This window comes from Ixodes scapularis, unplaced genomic scaffold, assembly GCF_016920785.2.
Source record: "Ixodes scapularis isolate PalLabHiFi unplaced genomic scaffold, ASM1692078v2 PGA_scaffold2__306_contigs__length_199485367, whole genome shotgun sequence".
Classification (NCBI taxonomy): Eukaryota; Metazoa; Arthropoda; class Arachnida; order Ixodida; family Ixodidae; genus Ixodes; species Ixodes scapularis.
Window position 1 is genome coordinate 197,215,305 of NW_024609857.1, and position 24,380 is coordinate 197,239,684.

Sequence of the window (24,380 nt, forward strand, 5' to 3'; positions counted from 1 at the left end):
TACGGCCAGGCGTACGTAGTAGGGACCTAATCGTAACAATCAGTCAGATAATTAAATACAATTTGTTAATTAACTTTTAAATTAGTGAAAATGAAAATATGGTTTCAATTAGAAACTTGCTGAGTCATTGAAAACCACAAAATCAACTCTTTTTAGAAGGATATAATGCAGGGGTAGCCTTTTACGCGTTCTGTAAAAACGCTTTATTTGGACGAGTTTCTAGGTTTCAGTTTCTTATCAGAGCTCATCTCTGCGCCCAAGGTCCTGTTCCCCCTTAGACACGCAACGCACGTGCGCCTTGCTTCCCTCCATCCTACGAGGGAGGCGAGGGGCGGCTTCGCACTGTGGCCACCGGGCAGCAGGACCGCAGGTGCAAAGTTGCGCTCCGGTAAGAAACCAAAATATGGAAACGCGTCCAAATTTACCATTCTTTTAAAACGCCATAAAATGCTGCTCTTGTTTTATATCTTCACAAAGAAAGTTGATTTAGTGTGTTTTGATGATGCTTAGCAAGTTTCTAATTGGAACCATGGGTCTATTTTCACTGATAAAAAATTTCAGGAACATACTATACTTAGAGAGATGCTGAAGCGGTTTTGTATTTGAGAAAACACCTTTAAATCTTCTTCATATGACCTCCAGAATTCAAATATCAAAATTATTAGGTAATTTTATGAATCGAGGCTGCATAGAGTCATTTTTAAAGCGCTGTGAAAGCACTTCCCTGGAGAGCGACGTCACAAAAGTGGCTTTCAAAATTTTTGCTCATGCATCTTCAGCACCAATCAAAGCTATGCACGCACGTCCTATTTTTTTAAAATGGCAGAAAAATGTGTCGCGACTGGTGCCAATGCGGGAGAATATACCTAGAAAACTTGAGATTGGACGCGCGGCCCTTAAGCGACACGCTTGGCGGCCGAAAGGTCTTCTTACGATGTAACTATTGGTAGGATGTTTTTTTGTTTTCTCACGTTTAGTTATATCTTTGTGGAAAACGAACGGGATATTCAGATTCGCGAGATAAAACTATGCTAGAATGTACCTCCATCTAGTTTTCTGAAAGAAGACTGGCACATCTCTGTAATAAGCTGACTGATCATTACAAATTAGCCTTTTATACTATGTCGCCCTGGCCATATAACTCACGTGCACAGACCGCGTAAATGTAGCTTTTACGGCTTTTTTTAAAAAATCTGTAAAACATACAAAAAAAAACACTCTCTAGAATGTCCCCGAATACGATACGATTGTATGGTTCTTTTCCCGCTTGCATTGTTCAAGAAAGACCTGTGGACATCAAGCGTCTCATTATAATGCTGGATGTCAGCGAGTCCACATCAGTGAGTGGTTTCAAACAAGCATGATGTTTGCACACCAGTAAGCTCTTATCCGAGGCTCACCAGGAGCACTAAGAGCAGAGGCAAAATGTCGTGACGTGGTAAATTTGGTTGCAGGTATTTATTTTTAGAAGAACTGCAAGCAGCAAAGCTTAACTTTGCTCAAAAGAAGATAATTAAAAATCCAATACTGAACAATGGTGTCCCTTGAGCTGTCAGACCAAACTCCCACTCTTGCCACTCAGGAGTTCCCAACTTGTGCGTAGAAGATCAGCACAACCCAGATTTGTGCTGCAAGCGCACCTGCAATATAAAAGTTGAATAAACATGAGATGAAATATGAGACGTTTACAATTCTCTGTAATGTGAAATTAGAGCACAGATCTTGAAGAGGAGGATGGGAGGGTATGACCCCCCACCCCCTAACCCTCCAACTCTTCTGCTCCCTCCCATTTAGCGAAAAATTTCCCTGAATTTAGAAGGAAACTTTGCCCACTAAATTTAGCGGGTTAAGTTTTCCACAAAATTTAGCACGGAAATTGATGTCACATGACCTCAACACAAATGCAGTTTTCCCGCTAAAAGTAGCGGGGAAAATGATGTTGCATGACCGTGTCATGTCATCCATAAAAAATTTAGTTTCTCAGCTAGACTTAGCGGAAATATTAACGTCACATGACCGCAACATTAATTCAATTTCCTGCCAAGTTTAGTTGGGCGGTTACGCCGAGGGCGACGTTGTGAAACGCGGAAACGGGTGCTAAAAGCTGCGCTAAAAAAACTAAATGCATCAGGTGAAATAAGGTGAAAATTAGAGATAAGAAAAAGAGAAGAGAATCTAAGATACCGTTCTCAAATCCTTCCTTTTGTCCGTTCTCAAATGTTTTGATTTCAAGAAATGTTTATATCTTTATTCATACCCAGAGAACCCCTCCCAGTTTCAGCATGAATGCAATAAATCAATGCAGACTAAACCTTGTAAACTATAATGCACATGAAAATGAATGTTCGCCACATAGTCATGTATGAGTCAGTGGCTCATATCTCTATATACATTTGTATTGAGGAACATTCTTGAATAAAACTTCTGGGCTTTGAATTCGACAGTTTGTACTTCCATAAGGAACACTGTATGGCACTGATTTTTTTTGTGACACATCAGAAACAGCAGTGTCATCCTTGCATACCTAACAAGAATTTGTATTTTTTTTTTAGCATGGCATGTGCTATTTTAATGGTTATACAGCCTCCTTTAACAAAATTTCCTTTGTAGAGCTTTTCACTGGTTCTTATTTAACTCGCACAACAGATTCGGGACCTTGAATTCTCACTCGGCATCAACAGTTTTATATATTAATGTAATAGTGAAAGACAAGATTAATGGTCTTGAGTACGGCTCAACAAGCACAGATGTTGAGAAAAAGAAGAAAACTCAAATGTCAAAATAAAAATAAGCTGGAATGTGGATACAATTAAGGACATGGTCATGAATACAGTAGCAGATTCAATATGAAGAATACGTGTTAGACGCACACTCAAGGAAACCTGTTGCATCTATATTCATGCAAATTACTTCGCAGAACCCAGCGCTGCAGTCTCGGGTGCGAGTTCGCTGAATGAGTCCACTGAAAATGAGTGCAGGCGGAAAAAGCAATTTGATCTGCGACAATGAGCATTACATAGGCAAGTGACATGTCATTGTTACTGTTACAGTGCCGAATGTTTCAAACTGCCAGTCCCATCATTCTGCAAGTTCCATCCGTATATTACAGGGTTTGGCTCTCTCGAATTCTTCGCGAGAAAAATTATGAACTGGAAATGTCTAGCGTAGTTCTAGAAAAACTACTTCCAGAATCCTAACTCAGCATCGTAAAGAATATAAAACGTTTCTAGAGATAAGGTTAGTGCAGGAGTTGAATAAACTAAATACTTAGTTTTGTGAAACCATCTTGCCGTAGTAAACGTATAAAGTTTCCCTAGGTAGAGCTAGTCATTACGGATGATTGTGCCCATTGCATACCATAAAAATTTAATTTGCGACCTACAATATTTACAGACTCAACCAACTCTGAATAAGTGGAACACTTGGCACTAAAGATTGGTCTCACCATGACTGTCTGCAAACATCCACATAATAATTTCCATAAACCTATGCATTTCAAGAAAATATTTGGAGCGAGCTGTTTAAACTGCCATAACACTTTTTAACACTAATAGAAAGCCTGTAGTGGGCCACAACTTCAGCAGTTTTTACTTCATTATGAAGGGCAATAACAAATATGTGAAGCTTAAAACTAGGCCTGCACTGAATTGCTTTCTTAAGTTGAACGTGCTATGCTCGGTTCAATATATTATCTTTGCAGAGCTGACAATGTGCAAGTTCCCATTTTTTTTATACTTCACATCTCCCGACTGCTGGGTGGGGTAGGTACATAAGATTAATGACACCAACGTAACACAATGATTATTTGAAGAATTTGTTTGGGTATGGCGCTAGCGAAGCCATCTGCGGGAAGTTATTTGTGTGACTCCGTCGAACCTACATCCGTGGGCTTTAAGTTCACACGTGAATCATGTCTGCAGACGCCTTTTTGTAATTGGAACTCCATCCAACCCGAGATTTGAATGTTTTTTGCATTTTAGGCTTAGTAGTGCTTTTGCTGTTTCACTTAAGAATAGGTAAGAATGCTTATTTCGAGTAGCATACCTAACACTTGGTGGCATGAGGACTCCCTTGTCGTGATGCTAATCGAAAGTCACAGGCAGGGAGACACTGTGATACTCTTGTTGCTGGGATTACCTCCCCCATGATCCTGGTCGGACCACAGAAGAAGATTGAGTCCAAGCTTGTGGCCACTGGGATCTCCAGATCTTGAGGCAACCAAGTAGCTGGAAATAAAAACAAATCACAATCAAGTACTTGGCAGAGCTACATTAGAATGGCTAGCATATTCTTTCATGATCAGCACATAGATCGTTTTGTTTTTATACTTTGTACTTGTACCTATTAAAAAACTGCTCCTTCACAGCCACAGTCATAGACACACCCCAGGACAAGGCCACACAGGCCTTGAAATGATGGGTACCGAATTAAGGCGAATGATCAAATGCATTCATTTAACCCTCTTTCACCCCAACCTGGGAGATTTCTGTCAAATATTCACATTTAACTCTAAAGACTATAAAAAAAACCTACTACTGCAATGCAGCGCCGTATAGTGGGAGAGTTTAGCCAGTGGGTGTGGTGACAAAGGTGCCGGAGAGGAGAAAAGGAAGGAGAGCGCCGAAGGAAAGAGAGAGAAGGCAGCAAAAAGGAGACGACCGCTATTTTGACGCAACGCTGTTGGCGCGGAGCACTGCTGAGGCTATGTGTCGTCTGCTACCCGGCTTAATTCATTTTTGCCTTTATAAAAGTTTGCGTTTAAACATGGAGAAACTTCTTTCTTTAGGTTTTTAAGCCACCGAGGAATAACACTATATTATTTTATTGCCAGAGCCTGCCAAATAAAAGCAAAGGGCAGGTGTCTGGATAGAAAGAGTTTAGTTGGCGCACCAAGAGGCTAACCAATAAAAATGGGTACCACTCTGCGCAAAATGCCTAAAAAGCGTGCATCTCTACTTGACACTAACAGCCGCACACACTATCTATTTTACTGACTAAATGGTACTAGATCATTATTTCCAGCTAACTAGTCAAAATAGATATTCTTGCCGACTTGCTTTTTAGGAAATTTTTTAAATTTACAAGAACTATTAAGACAACGGCTAAAAAAAAGCAATGGCAAAACCAACAATCGAATTCGCCTGCTCTCCAGTAGCACGACATCTATAGAAGGCAGACCTGCAGAATGAACAAGCAGTCTAAAGAAGAGTATGTCCCATGTATAATTTGTTTCCATGCTGCAAAGCAAGTGCTGGAAAGAGGTTTCACGACATTAACAAAATTTCTTGCAATCAGTTGAGAACAAGTTAGAGCAGTGAACTTGTCCTTGCCCTTGGCATAACATTTTAGTGTTGCCCATGGAAACTCAAATAAATTTGTGAATAAAAACAAAAAAGACTAACCTTCATAAAAAAAAAATCTAACTTTCGCAAAGAAAAGTTATCTTGAACAAAATATGCGGGATACAGTTGTACAGCATCCATTTTTGTGCTGAACCAATTTTGAGGCAAATCTGCGACAATGAAAAGAAAACGCCTGAGTACATTAGGGAAAGACAGAAAGGATGCATACCTACAACAAAAAAATTTAGAATGACCACGGGCAGGAACCTCTGGTGAGGCTCTCGGAGTGACTCCCTGCAATGGGCCTGCGCAGACCAGAGAACAAGATCGGTCAGAGCTTGCAGCCATAAGGTGCTTCATACCATGAAGTTCCAGAAGTAGCTGCAATTGGAAGCAAAGTGCATTTCATTTCTCTGCAGAATGGAGAGCTTAATAGCTAGTATGCATTCATAAGGTGATACAGTCACGAATGCAGATTTTTCAATGCAGCACTATATCACCAAATTGTTAACCGTGCCGGGCAACACTAAAAACCGGGAGCATTATTCCAAACTATCTCAGTTTAAAGTTAATTACGGCAGAAGCTGCAAGCCATGTGACCTTCTAGTTGGATGCCATGGTACGTCGAGCTTATAATCATGTCTCACACTGTTTTTGCTGCAATGGCTTGTAGTGTCAAAAGTGGTCCAGCTTAAAGAGATGCAAAGTATAGACGTTCGTGAGTGGGGCCCTGACCTAGTCTTGAGCTACATTGCGAGGAAGGACGTTTCAACCGGGATGTTTGCTGTCTGCATCCACACGACCAGCTTGTGCATAGCGATTGCTCGAGCCGAGTACATGTCCTCGACAGTGCCATTATTTGCCAAGCAGTTTTATGAATGTTAAACATGACTGACTTGCAGAGAGACTGCATCTCAACGACTAATGACTTGGGATACCTAACTGAATACTCAAATATTAACTGAATGCAAAACAAATTACCTGGCAGGCATTAAATTTATCAACAGGGTGGGTCAACTCCGCATTAAGTTGGAGTCGATGCGTCAGGCACGTAGCCAGGATTTTGTTTCAGGGGGGGCCCCCTCATAACAAAACGCTGTATGAGGGGGAGGGGGGAGAGGAGGACCCATGCAAAATGGAAGATATTGGGGGGGAGGGGGGGGGCCGGGCCTCATAAGCCTCCCCCTGGCTACGTGCCTGCGATGCGTAATAGGACAATACAAACAAAGATATGCCTTACAATTCCTTTTGCACCCCCTAAATGATGTGTTTTTGAAGGTAAGATACACAATGTTCTTGATTCAGAAAGTGCCTCAGCTGTACAAATGCATACGCAGTAAGGGCACTCGCCAAGCCTATTCTCCTCAGCCCTGTGCAGGTTAAGCTAAGTTGGAGTATAGAGGTACACGCTCACTGACAGCATGAGAAAGGCAGGGAGAAGTCTCCGTTGTTCCGCCACCAGCCCGTCTGCTACCTTCGATGACGTTTCAGCGCCTCATGAGCCTGGAGCAAGCACATCTGTCCAAAGTGGGGTGAAAAGCACAAGCACGTGCTGGAGGACGCCCAGCCATTCTCTTTTTGTCATCGGCTATTTTACATATTTTAGTATGAGATATTTTTAAGTGAGAAAAAGTATTGCAAATATGCAGTCCAACTTTGACCATAATACAGAAGTCTGATAAAGATAACAGTTGCCATTCACCATTTTCCAAATAAGTGCTCCCACCTATCGGAACATCTACACATGTGGTGCGTGAGTGGGTAGGACTGAGACGCTAGAAAATGAAGCGCTCACAAGGCTTGTCTGGCCCTTCCAACCATGCGGGTACATTCATCGCAAATCCCAGATTTTTAGACAAAATGATTTAGAATAAGCAAATCTTGTCTACGCCTGAGGTAGAACATTGAATTGTGATTTCCCCATATTGTGCCAACCATCCTTCAACCTGCGGTACCACCTGCAAATGAACTATGTTGTGCTGCGGCACCATCCATGCTGCCTGCTTGAGAAGAAAACCACTGCTCGTGTTGAAGACGACATCCCACAATGTACAGGCAACAATGTTTAACGAACTAAAACAAAATTGATATTATTCAATAGACACAAATAGGCTTACAAAGTGTCGACACCATGATTGTTGTTGGTTTTACTCCTGCATACAAACATAAGTGACTTCCTCTTTCCTCCGATGTACAGTAAAACCCCCTTATCTTCGTGGCCCCTATTTCTTCTCGAAACGGTCACAGAGGACATAATCGCAGCCGCTGAATTCTGCAAAATTAAAGGCCGCGAAAATAAAGGTTCGCCAACATTAAAGAGTTTACTGTTCTTCCGTGTGTCACATGATGTTAACATTTCAAGGAGGCTGAAGGTATTGGTTTAAGAAAAAATTTACCTATGAAAAAAAATGCCCTTCTCCAGGTTAGGCACGCGAGGTTCTTTTGCACTACCTATAAGGCGGCAAGTTTGTTTCGGCAGAGCTTTTGGTTAAACGGAGTCACAAAAGTAGCTATACTTGGAGTCAACTATTTTGTGCTGCATTATAAAGCTAGAGTAAATTCCACTGTGCTTCTGCACAGCACTGTTTGTTGCGAGAGCATATGTGGTTTAGTGTTGCATCCCATTTGCATGATCTAGAGAAACTAGCGCTGACAGAGTTGGAGCACTAAAAAAAAACAAAAAAAAAAACAGCCGACTCTGGAAACATTGAGAGATGCACACATGCGAACTGTGCATTTCTTAAAAGTGGATTCGAGCAAAGGTAAAGACAATATGTATACTTACGGCGGCCATACTTGCCTTTTCCAAGCATGACCACTTTTCCCTCGGTAGGTGCTACCGAGGGAGAAGTGGTCATGCTTGGAAAATACGGAACCCGAAATAAAAATTAAAGTTACGCCCAACGCAACTGTCAAGCATTCGAGTTGCGTTCGACGTAACCCAAAATAAAAATTAAAGTTACCGTATTTACTCGAAAATAGGTCGAACCCTATTTATTAAATCCACCAAGAACAAAAAAAAAAAATTCAAATATAGGTCGACCTTTTTTTATTTTTAAGAACAGGGCAAATTTTGGGCAAAATAAAGAAAAAAACCTTTATTTACATCACTCTCAGCTAAATCACGGGGCGATGCCAAAAACTTCATCACCGTCAGAACTTCTGGACATGTTATCATCGTCCGAAGCTTCGTCAGCTGGGTAGACATCCTCGCAAATTCGCAGCCATACTTCACTGACACCGTTGTAAAATGACGACAAGAAACGAAAAAAGGTGCAAAGCGACGGAAGACAAACTACAAAGACGCAAGCAAAGCCGCCGTGTCGCCATGAGCAACACGCGAGCCGAGCCGCCTCAAGCAACTAACAAAAATAACATCTTTTCTTTTTTTTTTTGTGCGCGTTTGCGAGGATGGAGGGTAAAGTGCATGGCGCATCGCGTTCCTCCTTACCCGTTGCCCAGCAAGGGGAACGCTAGAGGCGCGATGTCGAAATCCGACGCCCGAGGGGTGCATGCGATATCGGCACCGGCCACCGCGGGCGGCGAGCCATTTCGGCAACCAAAAGCTTTTTGAAACAAGAAGCGGCGCGGCTCTACGGCAACGCCGGCTCGGTGACTCGATAGCTTCATGCCTCCGGTACGGTCGCAAATTTTGGTCGCGAATGTAGGTGCCGAAATTCTTTAATCACAATTTCCAAAAAAAAAAAAAGGTCGACTTATATTCGAATAAACACGGTAGTCAGCCGCGCGACGAGACACACATTATGAAAGCGATTGGTGCGAGTGACCAAGGCGATGAGCGCCGTTTTCTAGAAGCCCAAGAACCGAGCGGCGCAAGCAGCGAGAGTGAGAAATTTTCGGCGCTCGGCGCCAGCTCTCGTAGCTTCTCGCCGTCGCTCGTCTCGTTGATCGCTATATTGCTAACATGCCGTTCAGAAAGGCGCTCTAAGTGCTTACCATCGCATTGGGACCAGCCTCGCATCCAACCGTAACCAGTCTTGACTTTTTTTTTTTAGCCGCCCAGGTAGAAGTTAACATCGTACATACACCGTTTTCAAGCATGGCTCCTCGTTCATTGCTCGATTTACATTTTCGGCAAATGACCGCAATGAAGCACAATTATTCCAGTTCAAAATTGTCACGAACACTTGGCACGCATGCTTATACTGTAGCGCACATAACGTAATTTAAAAGTAGAACGAAAACGGGACGAGATTCGCTTACCGCTTCACGGATCCTAAGCCCTTGGATCCTAGGCCTAACGGCCGTACTTGGAAGTCGCCTGCGGTCCGGCGATCGGACGAGTCGAGCCGGCCTGACGCAGGCTGACCACGCCTGGTTGAACTATGAGAGGCGCCGTCCAGTTGAGAGCCAGAGACGCAGTAGAAACGGACCGCAAAACATCTGTCCCGTAACCGTAAACGAGCCAACGACCCCCCACACCGCTCTATCTGCGCCATCTACGCGACGACCGGAAGTGGAAGCCGCGAAGTTAGAAAAGCCGCGGCAGCGGAAGCCACTGGGCGGAAGCTTTAAGTTTCGGTTTCGCTTTTCTCCAACGCAGGCTACGGTCGCTACGGTTTAGGGCTGGTGGGTTTGTCGGGTTTGTGGCTGGTTGCGACGACGCGAGGGGCCACGAAAAGACGCCAAGTTGGCCGAGTACGAGTCACGGCCCACGATACGAGCAACGGGCAGTTTGCCGCTGTCGACCGGCGATGCGGTATCCGCGGCTTGGTGTCACGATCGGTTTGTTGCCGTGCACGTTGACTGAAAGCTCGAAGTTATGCAGTGCCGTTCCGGCACCAGCCGCACCACGTTTTCCGGTGCATCGCACGTGGAGGCCTTTCGACGCATTCAGTGAACGTAAAGATCGTGCCCGCTGTCTTCGGTGCTGTGGAAGAAGTTGGGAGACGGAAGGCGTTTAGGACTCCAGGCTGGGCCGCCGGTTCACTCTGAACGAGAGGCGACGTGTGTGTGCACGCTTTGAGGAAGCCTCCGCGTTTCGCCGCGCTAGACCTCGCCGATCGCGACCGGACCATCCGGACCCCGAGTCCGAGAGGCTCTTGCGGAGTCAGGAACTGCACCGAGGTAGGAGCTGCTCGTTCTGCGCTACCATGCAGTGCTCTACAGTGCTCGGAGCTCTCGGTGTCATTCGTGCTTGCACTGAAGCCTTTGTGACCCCTTCGGACGCGCAAGTCGTACTTCGCAAAGGTTTGGACGGGGCCGCCCTCACCGAGCAGCTCCGCTATATTCCGCTTACTTATGATCGCAATAAAAGCTTGCGTTCTCGGGAAAAAAATTGCGGGACCGCTCTCCGCGCCGCCGACGAGGTTGGCCGCCGCCATGTTCTCAGCTGTTCACTCGCTCCCGCAGCGAGCGCCTTCCGATAATCCTCCCCGTTCCAAAATGCGATGCGCTTTGCGCATTATGCCGTTTACATGACCGCATATTGAATGCGGCAACTGGATTCAATGCGACTAAGTCGCATTCGTGTAAACGTGGCTTATGTTCTTTTTCGACATGTATGGTGTCCCTTAGCAAAAAGAGGCCGTACTTCAAACAAAGTTGAAATATATTTAGTACGAATATTCATTTTGTATTTATTCTGTATTATTTTGGCCGCATTCGAAATACGCGCGTAAGGTATTCAAAATACATTATAAATATGTATCAACAAATATTTTAAATATACCAAAAATATTATCCCTTCACACTCAAGATGCCATTTGTGCATTAAAAACCGGTTACACAATTTTTTTTTTATTTTCGATTTTGTCAGTAAATGGTGTCCCTGTGGTATTTGAAGGTACTACTAAATACATCTGACAAAGCTACATTAGAAACGAACACAAACACAAACACCATGACGCACTGAACAGCTCATTCACAGTTCCGATGACTGCTCTAGAGCCTTATATAGCCTACATATTGATGGTAATCATTTTTTCGGTGACCACCTCTGCGCTTATTGAGGTTCCAAGTATTCAATCTTCTCCTCGGGAGTCTGTCAAAGGGGAAACAGTGTTTTGAAGTTCGTGGACGATATCTCTTAGTAAAAGGCATTGGTACAACTAATAACAATTCGGCGCAGTCCTTAAAACAATATCCACACAAACGGCTCATAAAATACATGTTATTGCTTCTCTGCGTAGCAACACACAGGACGAAGCGAATCAAGGCAGTATCTTCACTTTAAAATACTGTAAACGACTTTATTTTCGTGAGGACCTAATTCTCGCAAAGTTCGCGAATCGCCTACAATTCCGAAAAATAGGTCCCGTGAACAATTCCGGCAAAATGTAAAAACATTAAAATCTATATTGCGATCCCAGCCCGTCGCGAAAATTAGAATTTGCGAATTATTCCGAAACTCCAACTTTGACCTAAATCGCGAAATATTGAGCCCGCGAAAAAAAAAAAAAAAAAATACAGTAGTTGTTTTGCTTTTCCATTTTAGTAGTTGACTATTTAATATGGTAGTTAATATCACTATATTAAAGACACTATTCGCATCACGTACAATGGTGAGTATACACGTTCAGTGAACTAACATTGTGCTAACAAAACCACGCCAAACGTATCTGTTCACAGCACCTGCTGAAGCTTTCCAGCATCAGCAAATCTTGTGGTTGTAGTTCCCGAACCCCGTTTGTGATTGGTGTGCAAGTAACTGATCAGGTGTGTTCTTGATAGAAAAAAGGAAACAATAACATAAACTGGGCTGATTTATCAGTGCGATGCTCCGCAATTCAGTTGACAAACTAATCAAATGTTGTATTTAGGCGCGTCAGTGTACTCCATATCTGCTTGAAGTGAACTTCTAGTTCACTTCAAGTATTTTGGTAGTTTAAGTCAAACTACCAAAGTATTGCAGTCAAAAGGTACTTAGATTATAACACAACAGTATTTACGATTTTCAGGTATTTTAAGAGTATTCTGCACGTATTTTTGATTGCTCCATTTTTCTAGGGTTGGAGTATATTTTGTATGAATTAAATAAACATTTCAAGAAATATATGTGAAAGGTATTTTGTGCCTATTAATTTAGTATTTACATATTTCAAAGCGCATGAAGGGAACTTCAAATGTAGTTTAAGTAAAGGTATTTTAAAATGATTTTTAAAAGTATATTTTAGTACTAAGTGAAAAAAAAAGAAGTTTATATTTACGGTCTATTTTTCGTGTACTTAAAATTATGAAGTGTATTTCAAATACACTCAAATTAGAATGTGGTATATTTCAAACGTATTAGTTTTCGCTAAGGGGTATGTAACGATAGCGGTGGTGAACGATGGACGTTTTTTTGGAAGATGGCGGTCGTCTTTCTGCATGTATGATTTGGTTATACCGGTGGTCCTGTGGTATAAGCGTTTTGTTGGAAAGACGGCAGTCACCTACGTCATCGGACGCAAATCATGCCAGCCACACCGAATCATATCGGCAAGCAAAGTGGCTGCCAGTATAGACAGACCCGGAGCCATGGCGGTGCCGGTATCTCCAGTTATGCAGAACGCCAAACCAAACTAGCTGCATGCATAACACAAAGAAATTATGGTGGTGTCATACCAGAACTGTACAAGCAGCAGGTTTGTTTCTTGTACGTTTTTCCAATAGGGGGAGACAAGGAAAATCATATCTCTGGGCCAAGCGCTAGGCCTCGCAGGAGACGACTTACGCAAATGGGTAGGGGCGGAACGAGCGCGTGAACGGGACGCGAAGGTAGCGGAAAGAAAAGCGACAAAAGAAAGACTAGGCGCCGAACGCGCGATGGCTTCTCTTGAGCAGGAAACTCTTCAGCCAAAGCTTCGCTTGGCAGAGGCTGCGATCCCGACAGCAGGCGCCGCCACGGAAAAATGGGTCACTGCTTTGGGTATCTGTCTAGGCGGATTCAATGAAATATGATCAGGCCAAGCTGGCCCTACTCCGACGCTTTCACTTCACAGCGGAAGGCTACCGTGAAAAGTTTTGCGAGAGCAAACCCCCAGACGGTGAAACTGGAAAGCAGTATACGCCGCGAAACTATCTAGTTTTAGAGCGCAGCTCTTAGGGGCCCGTTTCCGGCTTGAGCGGCGTCGCCGTCGGCGTCGGCGTAACCGCGAGGTCCCGTGACCCCCCCTCGGTCACGTGACCCCCCAGGTCACGTGACCTCCCTGAGGCCTCGTGACCCCCCTGAGGTCACGTGACCCCATGAAGTCACGTGAACCCCCAAAGGTCACGTGACCGCTCAGGTCACGTTACCCCCTGAGGTCACGTGGCCCCCTGATGTCACGTGACTCCCTGAGGCCACGTGACCCCCCTGAGGTCACGCGACCCCCTGAGGTCACGCGACCCCCTGAGGTCACGCGACCCCCGTCAGGTCACGTTACCCCCTGAGGTCACGTGACCCCCTGAGGCCACGTGACCCCCTGAGTTCACATCACCCCCCGAGGTCACGTCCTCCCTCGAGGTCAAGTGACCTCCTGACGTCATGCGAGCCCCCCTGAGGTCACGTGACCTCAAGGAGTCACCTAACCCCCAGTACGCTTCTATCCTCCTCCTCAAGAGCTGCGCTCTAACCGGCGTTACAGGGAATTGTAAACGGCTTTCGTTTTTTCGATCGCTGGATGGAAATGTCAGAAACGGTCACAAGATTTGAGATTTCACGAGACCTCGTTGTCGCAGAACAGTTCTTCAACAACTGACACAGCCAGTTGGCGTTGTTTTTGCGCGAGAGGAACTGCAAAACACTCAGTGTAATGGCCGAAGCGGCAGACCATTATCTCGAGGCGCAATGTCAGCGAAACTTGCTGTTGTTCAGGAAGGCGCCGGAATCAGAAAGAAATCAAAGCACGAAAGTGGAGAAGCCACCAAAAAGCTTACAATCGGATGCCTCGTTTGTGAGAAAAAAGGACACAAAGCATCTGACTGTCGCTCAAAGCTCACACAACTGTACTGCGTCTACTGCGGTAGGCCAGCTTATGATTTGAAGACGTGTAGGAAGAAGAGTAACGATCCAAGAGAAGCTTCTTCATGTATATCTCCTAAGAACTTACGCCAGGAGTCACAACAAGCCGGGAGAAAGAAACCTAAGAAAAAAGGCTGCCAAAGAGGTCGCAGATGCTGCCCGAGAGAGGACGACCGAAATGTACGACATGCCTGTTGTGGAAGGTGAACTGTTCGGACAGGCTGTTTCGGTTTTAAGAGACACTGGCAGCAACACCCTGATCGTGCGCCGGTCGCTTGTCCCAGAAACAGCACTTACAGAGTCAAAAGCTACTCTTCTGTTGGTAGACGGCACCCAACCGGAGGTTCCAGATGCCAAGTTCGACATCGCTTCGCCATATTTCAAGGGTACCGCGATCGTGAAATGCCTAGAGGCACCGCTTTATGACGTCATAGTGGGAAATGTTCCCGGCTCGCACGAGGCCACTTATCTTGACCCATACTGGAGGATATTGTCCAAAATTGCTGAACTTCTGACGTGTAACGATAAAAAGTCGGCAGTGAGACTGAAGGTTATGCACCAGACATAGTTTTGGCGGGAACAAGTTCTCCTGCTCAACGTCGCAGGTGCTCTTTTGTGGACATCGGTTCCCTAAAATTACGAAAAAGACATTTCAAGAAGAGCAAGAAAACGATGCACTTCGCAAGGTTGCTGGGTAAAAGTAGGAAAAGTATTTCCTGGCAAGGGGACACCTCGCACACGTTCACAGTGGGCAAGGTAATCTTGTTCCGCTGTTATCAGCTGTCACCAGGTGTCACGTTACGCGGTGAAAAAAGAAGAGGAAAGAAGAGGTGCCAAGCTAGGCGGTGGAAAGTGAAGAAAAAAGGAGAAGCTCGAGAAAGTTCGAGCAGAGAGACAGATTCGACGGTGACCTGAGAACGCTGCAGTCCTCGGCCGCGAACCGCGGATGCAGGCTGGCTCCGCCCAAACTCGGACCCGCAGCCCTCTACAGAGATCCAAAGTATCAAGGCGACGAACCTTGAAACCCAGCGGGAAATTTCTCAGAAAAAACCTGGGCCGCCTGCAACAGAGCCCGGAAATACCTCCGCAGCGACCCCTGGTAAAAGCAATTACTGGCTCCGTCGAGAACCCATCATCAGGTTTCAACGGACACTGGTGACCCCAACGCGTGAGGTCATCAACCTGAACGGGGACGTGAGAGTTCATGACATTTCTAACTGTACATGTGTAAATACTTAGGCATTAGGCATCTTTTCTATTTACGTATGTCGCTGTGTTATATAAATTGATTTATACCGTCCGACCGTGCACTCTCCTATCTTACTCAGACGGTTGACCTGAACTACGACAATATTGGCGAGCCTGCCAGGATACAACCCCTGAGTGAGAGAGGATTGTTTCACGTGTCAGCAGTTAACAGCCTGAGATTGTCAGAATGGATTTAGAAAAAACAGTTACGATAAGTCGTTCTTTGGGCCTGACGAAAGAAGAAACAATGACCCTCTTTGAGGAGAAGAAGAAACGGGTTAGAGAGGAAAGGTTGCTAGCTAGAGAAGATGCCAACCTCGAAGCTGAACAACAACAAGCGAGGGCAGAATGAGAACGAGCTTCTTTCGAGCGTGAGCGAGAGATAATTGAACTAAAGATTCGGCTAGCAGAAGCCAAAACTTCAAATGATCGGCCAACGGACAACGAAGGAGGGGAGGTACCACCGCGAAGAAGTGCATGTTTGAAAAAACTAATGCCGCATTTCGACGAGAAACGAGACGACCTTGATGCGTACTTGCACAGGTTTGAAAGAATCGCAGTAGGCCAAGGCTGGGCAAAGGAGGAGTGGGCGACATCCTTGAGCCTTTGTCTAGTGGTAGAAGCACTGACCACGTTTGGTCGTATGCCAGCATCAGATTCGTTAGATTACGAAAAAGTGAAGATTGCGCTACTTCAAAGATTTAGGCTTACTGCTGATGGCTACAGGGAGAAATTCAGAAAAAGTAAGCCCGAGGAAGCTGAAACTGGGTTAGAATTTTGCTCGAGACTAAGCAATTATTTTGATAGGTGGCTCGAAATGTCTGAAACAGCGAAGACCTTCGACGGTGTAAACAGTTCCTAGCTTGCTGTAATTCTAAGCTGGCCATTTTTTAAAAAAAACGCAAGGTTGATTCTACACAAGAAATGGCCAGATTAGCGGACCAGTACTTAGAAGCATAAGGAAAAGGGAATCTGGGCAAAACAAAGGGGGATGCTAGTACAGGAGAGGACCCCGACATCTGTAAAGGAAAATCCATGACTAGCGCTCGGATGGGAGGAGCAGTGAGAGCAGCTCCAAAATGCTTCTTATGCAATAAGTTAGGGCATAAAGCTAGTGAGTGCAGAAGCGGGTATCGAAAAGCACAGGCGGGAATTCGTTGTTGGGAATGTGGAAAAACTGGACACAAGGCTGAGGAATGCAGAAACGTGCCGAGAAACAACGGGAATGTTTTTTAAACAAAGGGGAGGCATCATCGACCGAGCTCAAAGAGGGAAGCCAGTACCAAGAGAGGACAAAAAACGAAGTGAAGGCGAGCACTGCCGACCTTGATGCAAAGTATGGTTTGCATTTAATGATGCCAGTGGTGGAAGGTCGATTTCATGGCAATAAAATAGCCGTGCTTAGGGACAGTGGTACAAACACGGTATTAATAAGAAAAAGTCTGGTGCACGACAATGAGCTTCCTGGGGAGTCCACGGGGGTAATTCTAGATGAAAGGACTGTGAGGATGATGCCTTAAGCCGTCATATACATCGAGACGCCCTATTACACAGGACAAGTAAATGCAAAATGTGTTGAGGATCCACTCTACGATTTAATATTAGGTAACATATCGGGTGTGAGGAAAGTAGACTGTCCCGACCCAGAGTGGTTAACAGAAACTAACGAGATGTCTGGTCGTGAAGACCACGTTTTGGGCAAGACAGAGAGCCGTCGTGAAAATGATAGCAAGTTTCCAGCCGTGAACAACTGCTCTGTGCCAGAGCCAAGAGGTGGGGAACACCTAGTTACCGAAATGGAGAAGATACCCAGCAAACCTGCGCAGATTGATACCAAAATATCGTTTGCAGTACGATCTAAGATGACTAACGAAACGGTAGAGAAACCGTTACCCCGACTAAAAACGCCTGTCATAAGGCTGTTAGAGGTCACGGCACAAGAAATAACCAGAGACCAAAAAGAGGATGACAGTCTCCAGCGATGTTACGGGAACCACGACAGGGAAACACGGAAATGGAGATCGGGCGTAACGACGCAATACACTATGAAAGGGGATATGTTGTTTTGGAGATGCGAGTATGATTCGGGCGACGTGATAGATCAACTCATCGTGCCGACAAAGTATCGGGAGAACGCACTAGAGTTGGCACATGATGCCCTTATGTCGGGTGATCAAGGTGTGAAGAGCACAATTGCTCGAGTATCAAACGACTTCTTTTGGCCCGGAATGCAAAGCGATGTCAAACGCTATGTAAGATCTCGTGACGTGTGCCAACGTACAATTCCGAAAGGAGCTGTCAAAATTGCACCAATGATACCCATGTTCATTGTTGAGGAGGGTAGCTATTAACATTATCGGACCGATAACACCAACGTCATCTAAAGGTAACGGTATATCCTTACGATGGTCGACATGGCCACCAGATACCGTGATGCGGTGGCGCTAAGAACGATTGACACGCCACATATAGCAGAGGCACTTGTAGAGATGTTCTCCAGGTACGGAATACCCAAAGAGATCTTGAGCGGCCGAGGATCTAATTTCACTTCGGAGCTCATGAAGGAAGTCAGTCGTCTATTATCATTCAGGCAGTTGTTGACCACGCCATATCATCCCATGTGCAACGAACTGGCGGAGCGATTTAATGGAATAATCAAACAGATGCTCAAGAGGATGTGTCAGGAGCGGCCCACCGACTGGGATCGGTATATTCCAGCCCTGCTCTTTGCTTACAGAGGGGTACCCCAGGCCACGTTGGGATTCGCACCCTTTGAGATGTTATACGGGCGGAATGTAAAAGGCCCCTTGACTATACTGAAAGAGTTATGGTCAAATGAGACTTTGGACGAAGAGTTAAACACATCGTATAAGTATGTGTTGGAACTGAAGCACAAGCTAAAGAAGACGTGCGAAGTAGCACACGAGAGCGTTGGAGAAGCTCAAACAAAACAAAAAAGTACTACGATCGCAAGAGCCAGACAAGAAGATTCGAGCCAGGAGACTTGGTGCTCATTCTGCTGCCAAGCGATCGCAACAAGTTGACCATGTAATGGAAGGGCCCATATCAAGTTACCCGGCGGAAAGGAGAGGCGAACTACGAATTGCTCTTTTATGAAAAAAAGGAAAACGTTCCACGTGAACTTGTTGCAAAAATACGAAGATCGCGCATCCAAGAAGAAAAGTGGCGCTGTGATAGTTGATACATACACGTCGGATAATCTAGGAGACATCAGGACACCCCCAAGCAGCACCTTGTGAATGGGCCATCGCTGGCAAGTGTACTATGGCCAACCAGATTTTCGATGGCCCAAGCTTGGCCAAAGTGCTCGGCAAAAGAAGTGTTTTCGTCCTCGTCTGGTGACTTGCCATTCACATTATGCCAGTCGCTGGCCATCCACTTTAGGCCAGTGACTGGCCATTCGCCTTTGTCCAGTGGCTGGCCATTCACTTTAGGCCAGAGACCACTCCTTTGGCCAGTGACTGGCCATTCACATTTGGCCAGTGACTAGCTATTCACTTTAGGCCAGTGACTTGCCATTCACCTTTGGCCAGTCACTGGCCATTCACGTTTGGCCAGCCACTGGCCATTGACTTCCGGCCAGTCACTGGCCGAAAGTGGCTTTAGTTACACACTTAATACATAATTTATCACAGACTGCCTCAGTGTTCCTCAGAAGACTGTCAAGCGTTTCGAGAGGTCATGTTTTATAACTCAACCCCAGAAACTCTTACATAGTAATGACACTTGAAGCTGCTGCAAAGCTGCTCAATATTTATTGGACTTTTTGAGTACTAAGTCTTATGACACTGGTTGCGACCACCATTCCAGTCGTCGTAGGTTCAGGGATGGTATGTTGTCCCACCATTAAGATCCCCCGGTAGTGCAGCAGTAAAAGAAATAAAAAGAAGTAACTTTAGGTGAAGGGACAGTGCCACAATAGAGAGTTTTAGTAGATCGGTTCCGATACCTCCGATAGCCCCGATAACGATACCATGCATGCGCAAGGGAGGCGGTGGCGGAGTATCGGTATCGTTATCGGAGTTAATAAAGTTGAGGGTTGGGCGAGTTGGTACATACTTCGAAATTAAAAAACAGCGCGGAAAGACGAGGACCAGACAAAGAGGTGACACGGACGTAGCGCTGACTTACAACTGAGTTTATTGAACGCAAATCGCAATATATATTTGCGGTGTCACCGCAAATATATATTGCGATTCGCATTCAATAAACTCAGTTGTAAGTCAGCGCTACGTCCGTGTCACTTCTTTGTCTGTCTGGTCCTCGTCTTTCCGCGCTGTTTTTAATTCCGAAGTTATCGGAGTCATGGGAGCGATCTACTAAAACTGTCTACTGTTCAGTTAAAATATTTTTCACTTTACACAAGCTTACTGGCACTAATGGGAAAGAGAAGCCTTGTGTACACAGTAAAGGTTTTTACACACTTAAGGGTGTAAATCAGTTTATCCCTGGGCTAACACCCTTATGGCGTTCAGGCAAGCACCCTTCACAAAGGGTGCTTGCTAACACCCTTGGTGAAGGGTGCTTGGCATGAAATGGGCACCTGCTGGGGTGGCCCAGTGGACGCTGGGCCGCCCCAGCCAATCTGGCGCCGGGAGAGTATCATGCGACGTTTTGGTTATGTGGAGTTCAAGGTCACATGACGCTCTCTCGACGCTGGATTGACTGGTAGCGTCCTCCGCGCTCGGACGAAGGGTGAAATGAAGTATAGACCCCAGTGAACATTTCATTGGAATGTGTCCATTTCATATATCAGAACTTGTAAATTGTACAAAAATCATATATGGTATTGCATATTTTTATATTATTATTATATGATTTACAGCTTATCATGTTTACTGAACACATTTACACTTTTTTCACTTAGAGGAATTGCCACATCACCACATACGAGGCACGTGATAAAGAAATAATGAGTCACACTAAACACAACTAACTTCACGGAGAAGTAATACAAAAGAGCTCTTTGCAAGCCACATCATAACCCCGTGGGCACTTGGGAAGTATTACGGCACCTCCCTTTCTCGAACTCTAAGTGAAGAAGCAGTGGCCATAAGCATCGCACTGGACGGCTGAACCATTGTGAACATCATGGTCTGCCGCAAACGAAGCATGTAAAGCTTTCCTGTTTGGAGATCAAGTGATATGTTTTGTTTGTCTCTGAGGATTGCAGGCAACACGTTTCGCTTATCACTTGTCTCCTACGCGCATCTGTTTACTAATTCGAAGCAGGGTAGAGGGGGGTGGCTTAGTCCTTGACTGAACCACAGCAGTATTTCATTAGGTGAAGCCCATTATGACATATTTTAGAATGTGTTAAATTGAACATTTATTGAACCTTGAGAAATGGAAAATACAATGTATGTCATTCCATGAAATAAAGAATGCTATCTGCAAACATGTAATGAAAAATATTACAGAATGAACTTGCACTCTACGGCAAAAAAGCAAACGTTTCAGTAGAAGACGCTATCCTCTTGCTCACGTACAAAGAAAATTATAGAGTTCTGGAAGACGACTATGGATAAGGAACTCGTACAGCTAAATTCTAAGCACCTCGTCTACAGGAGGTCAGCATTAGTTATCACAGAAAGTGCCCAACAGTTAAAGAAAGAAAAAGAAAACATGCCTCCATAAAACCTTCTATCATTCGTTCTGGAAGCAAAATAAAAGTTAACCTGATAATACTGGCGAGAAAAGTGGATTATACACTTTTAAAACGGCTCACAAAACATCTCTTCAACCACATACATTTCTGCACAAACTTTGTTCAAAAATTTAATTACGACTGTCCTTGGATTGGTGTCGCTCAAGCCAAGGAAAATCCTCTCCAGAGCAACCAGTGTGTTGGAGGCCTTGCATTCGTACTGGATGCTGAAGAGCCAATATGCTGCCAACAACATGCACAGCCCCTCTTCTGCATTAAAAACGGAAAACAAGCGCTCACGATCCTCAACAAGGTGAAGAAAGTCTGCATCTTCCAGCGCTTGCTTGTTGTAGAGGACACATGGTGCCGGTGGGGTGTTCTCGTTCTGCGTTAGGTAAAAGGATAAAGCAAAACGTATCTTAATATAGAAGGCCAAAACATGTTTGCTCTTGTCAACTGCTATTATTCTCTGCAGTTAAGGCCATGAGCATCAGCCTCCACACAGGCATACAGTGCTTATGTTGGAACAAGTAACCGGCGTCTGCAGCAATGTAAAACGAATGAAGAATCACAATCGGGGCAACATCACAACATGCAAGCATTGCGATGTAATCTTAGGGGCACTTGTGAGTATCTCTATTTCTGTACCGAAATGCATTTCCGAAATCTATTTGTGATTCAGTAGTGAAATACTTTTGCGATGTATTATGATACGCTGCTAGACATGTATCTTGTTACATTTATTGTTAGAAATGAGCTGACAGGTTTGGAGATAAAAAAAAGCCACTGAAAAATTTGACGCCTCACTGGTTTATTTTGGCAATGAGTGATTTTTTGCTTTGCTCTGACTTAACTTCTACAGCGGCCGGTTTTCTTTCTGCTGACACCAGTCTTTCTGTGTACATTTGAGGTTATTGTATGGGTAATAGGCCACCAACAAATGCACAGATGAGAAACAATATGTCTAAAAGAAGAAGGCAAAAAGCAGGGACGTTTGGGCAGACACGCTTTGTCAGGCGGTGTCATCGGTCGCCAGCCTTCATTGGGTGCGATAATGGGTTCTTTTCGGTATCAGCGAACATAGCCAAGGGAAGTCAAGTTGCAAAAAAGAAAAAAAAAAGAAACGAACACCGACAGAAGGTGGGTTAACTTAGGTGCTACAATCTATGTTTGCCACAGACACACACTTCTCACCTCCCCACCCTGCATTTATGAACCGTATAGGGCTTCCGACTGATCATAACGGTACATGCTAATATTTGTCCCTTGGCCAATGTTGATTTTTTTGCCTCCTCCTCTACAGTGAAAAACACAAAGATAAAGGCTACAGAAAACAGCCAACATAAAAATGTTTCGCATGTAGCTGTAGAAACTAATTTTCAAGAGCTACATTTTAAGTACAGTCGCCGGCCATATGAACTCCCCAGTCCAAACACCAGCCGGTGCAGCAAAAATCCAGCATGCAGCGTGTCGAGGTTGACGGCTGCGGTTTTCAACAGTGGAGGGGGTGATTACACATTAAAAGGTGCTCATGATAATATATGTCTACAGCTATCTATGATACATTGTTGCGTTTGCACCTCAAAGCACCCCTCGAATCCGTGACAGACAAAGGTGTTCTGACAAAATATACAATGAGCTGTCTGCGTCGAGAGAAGAGCGATTTTGGTGGCCCAAAAGGTAACCTGCGGCTGCTGGATGACTTCACGTAAACGGACCCAGAATTCACGGGCTTGGAGAGAGGTGCAGAAACTATGTGACATTATTATCCATTCTAATTATTTAATATTTCAATTTTTTTAATTGTTATCCATTTTAAGCCAAAATCCATGATTCGCACATGCCTATTATATTCGCAATGAAGCCAAAGGCGAATCAAGTAGCAGTCCGATGATTTATTGCCGAATAGAATACACTTTGAGTACCAAACTGGACGTTTTGCTTATGTTTGGAAGGTTGCAATGACAAATGCAATACTTAATTGGGTGAAAAGCAAAGTTTTGTAACAATTAAGTGCATGATTACATTCTACAAGTCGTTTTACGTGTATACACTCTGCACAGATTCTATTTGAAAGCTAACAAAATTTAAAAAAAAAAAGGCCGTGAGAGTTCTGTCGATGTCTTCACTGCGTGTTCGTGGGACTCGGCGGACATTAGTAAAGGGGATAACTGTCACAGTACGTTGACTAATTGACCAAAATTTGTTAGCTTTGTAATTCATGGCTTTATGGACCATGTTGCAACTGCAGTGTTAAAAGCCAGTCAACATCAAAGGCTATCCCTATTTAAAACATTCACAAAAAGCCAAGCGGCTTGGAGGTATTCATCGTCCAACTTTTGCGTTTTTAATGTCGGATGCAAAAACCGTGCTCAGCTTGAGCTCAAGATTTCGTGCGGTTAATAATGGGCAGAAAAGTCCCCTAGTCATACCGGGTACGTCGTCACAATCTCGACAGTGTGCCCTTAACGGAAGCATCGGCGTCATACTTCCAGATAGTAAAGGTGCGGCCGAAGCAACCACGTACGCACGACATCCTGAGGCCTTCTGAGCGCAAGATTTTGGAATAGGGCGACGAAAAGGCAGATTTTTATCACTGAATATTTCGAAACTTGCCATTCGCAAATTGTGTCAATTGTGTTAGTCTTTGATATTCACTGCCTTTGAAACTAGAATTGAAACATACCCCATAAAACCATTATTAAAAATGTTGGTTAATTAGTTTTGAATAACATACTGCTAAGGGTTTTCCCTTTATGTAATGTCCTGTGAGCCCCACAAACACACATTGAAGTCAATATCCAAGTAACACTCACGCCGTTTTTTTTTTACTTTGCTTGAATCAAAATAGAAAGCTTTGCATTTATGTATATATAAATATAATAAATACCGGGTGCATGTGCATGCAGCCATGCACCATCCCACTATAGAGGTCCACTTTTTCCTGAAGTAAAACTGGTTGAAACGGACAAGGCCAGTTTTGCATAAACCCCCAGCACTGCATGTTCCAAAGACTGCCAAACATGATTGTTCACCTCATAGAACACTCTGCGCGGCTTGAAGACAGTGGCTTGCGGTCTTTGACGGTGAGTCTACTCGCTTGGTGCAGCTGGGACCTGCAGTAAATTCAATACCGCTTGCCATATCCCACAAAGTAACAAAGAAAAGCCACACTCTA

At 44.6% G+C, this 24,380-nt stretch overlaps 1 pseudogene; it reads left to right on the forward strand.

The window, feature by feature from the left end:
- Positions 1–13,233: 13,233 nt before the first annotated feature.
- Positions 13,234–14,854, forward strand: LOC120838862 (annotated as a pseudogene).
- Positions 14,855–24,380: the final 9,526 nt, after the last annotated feature.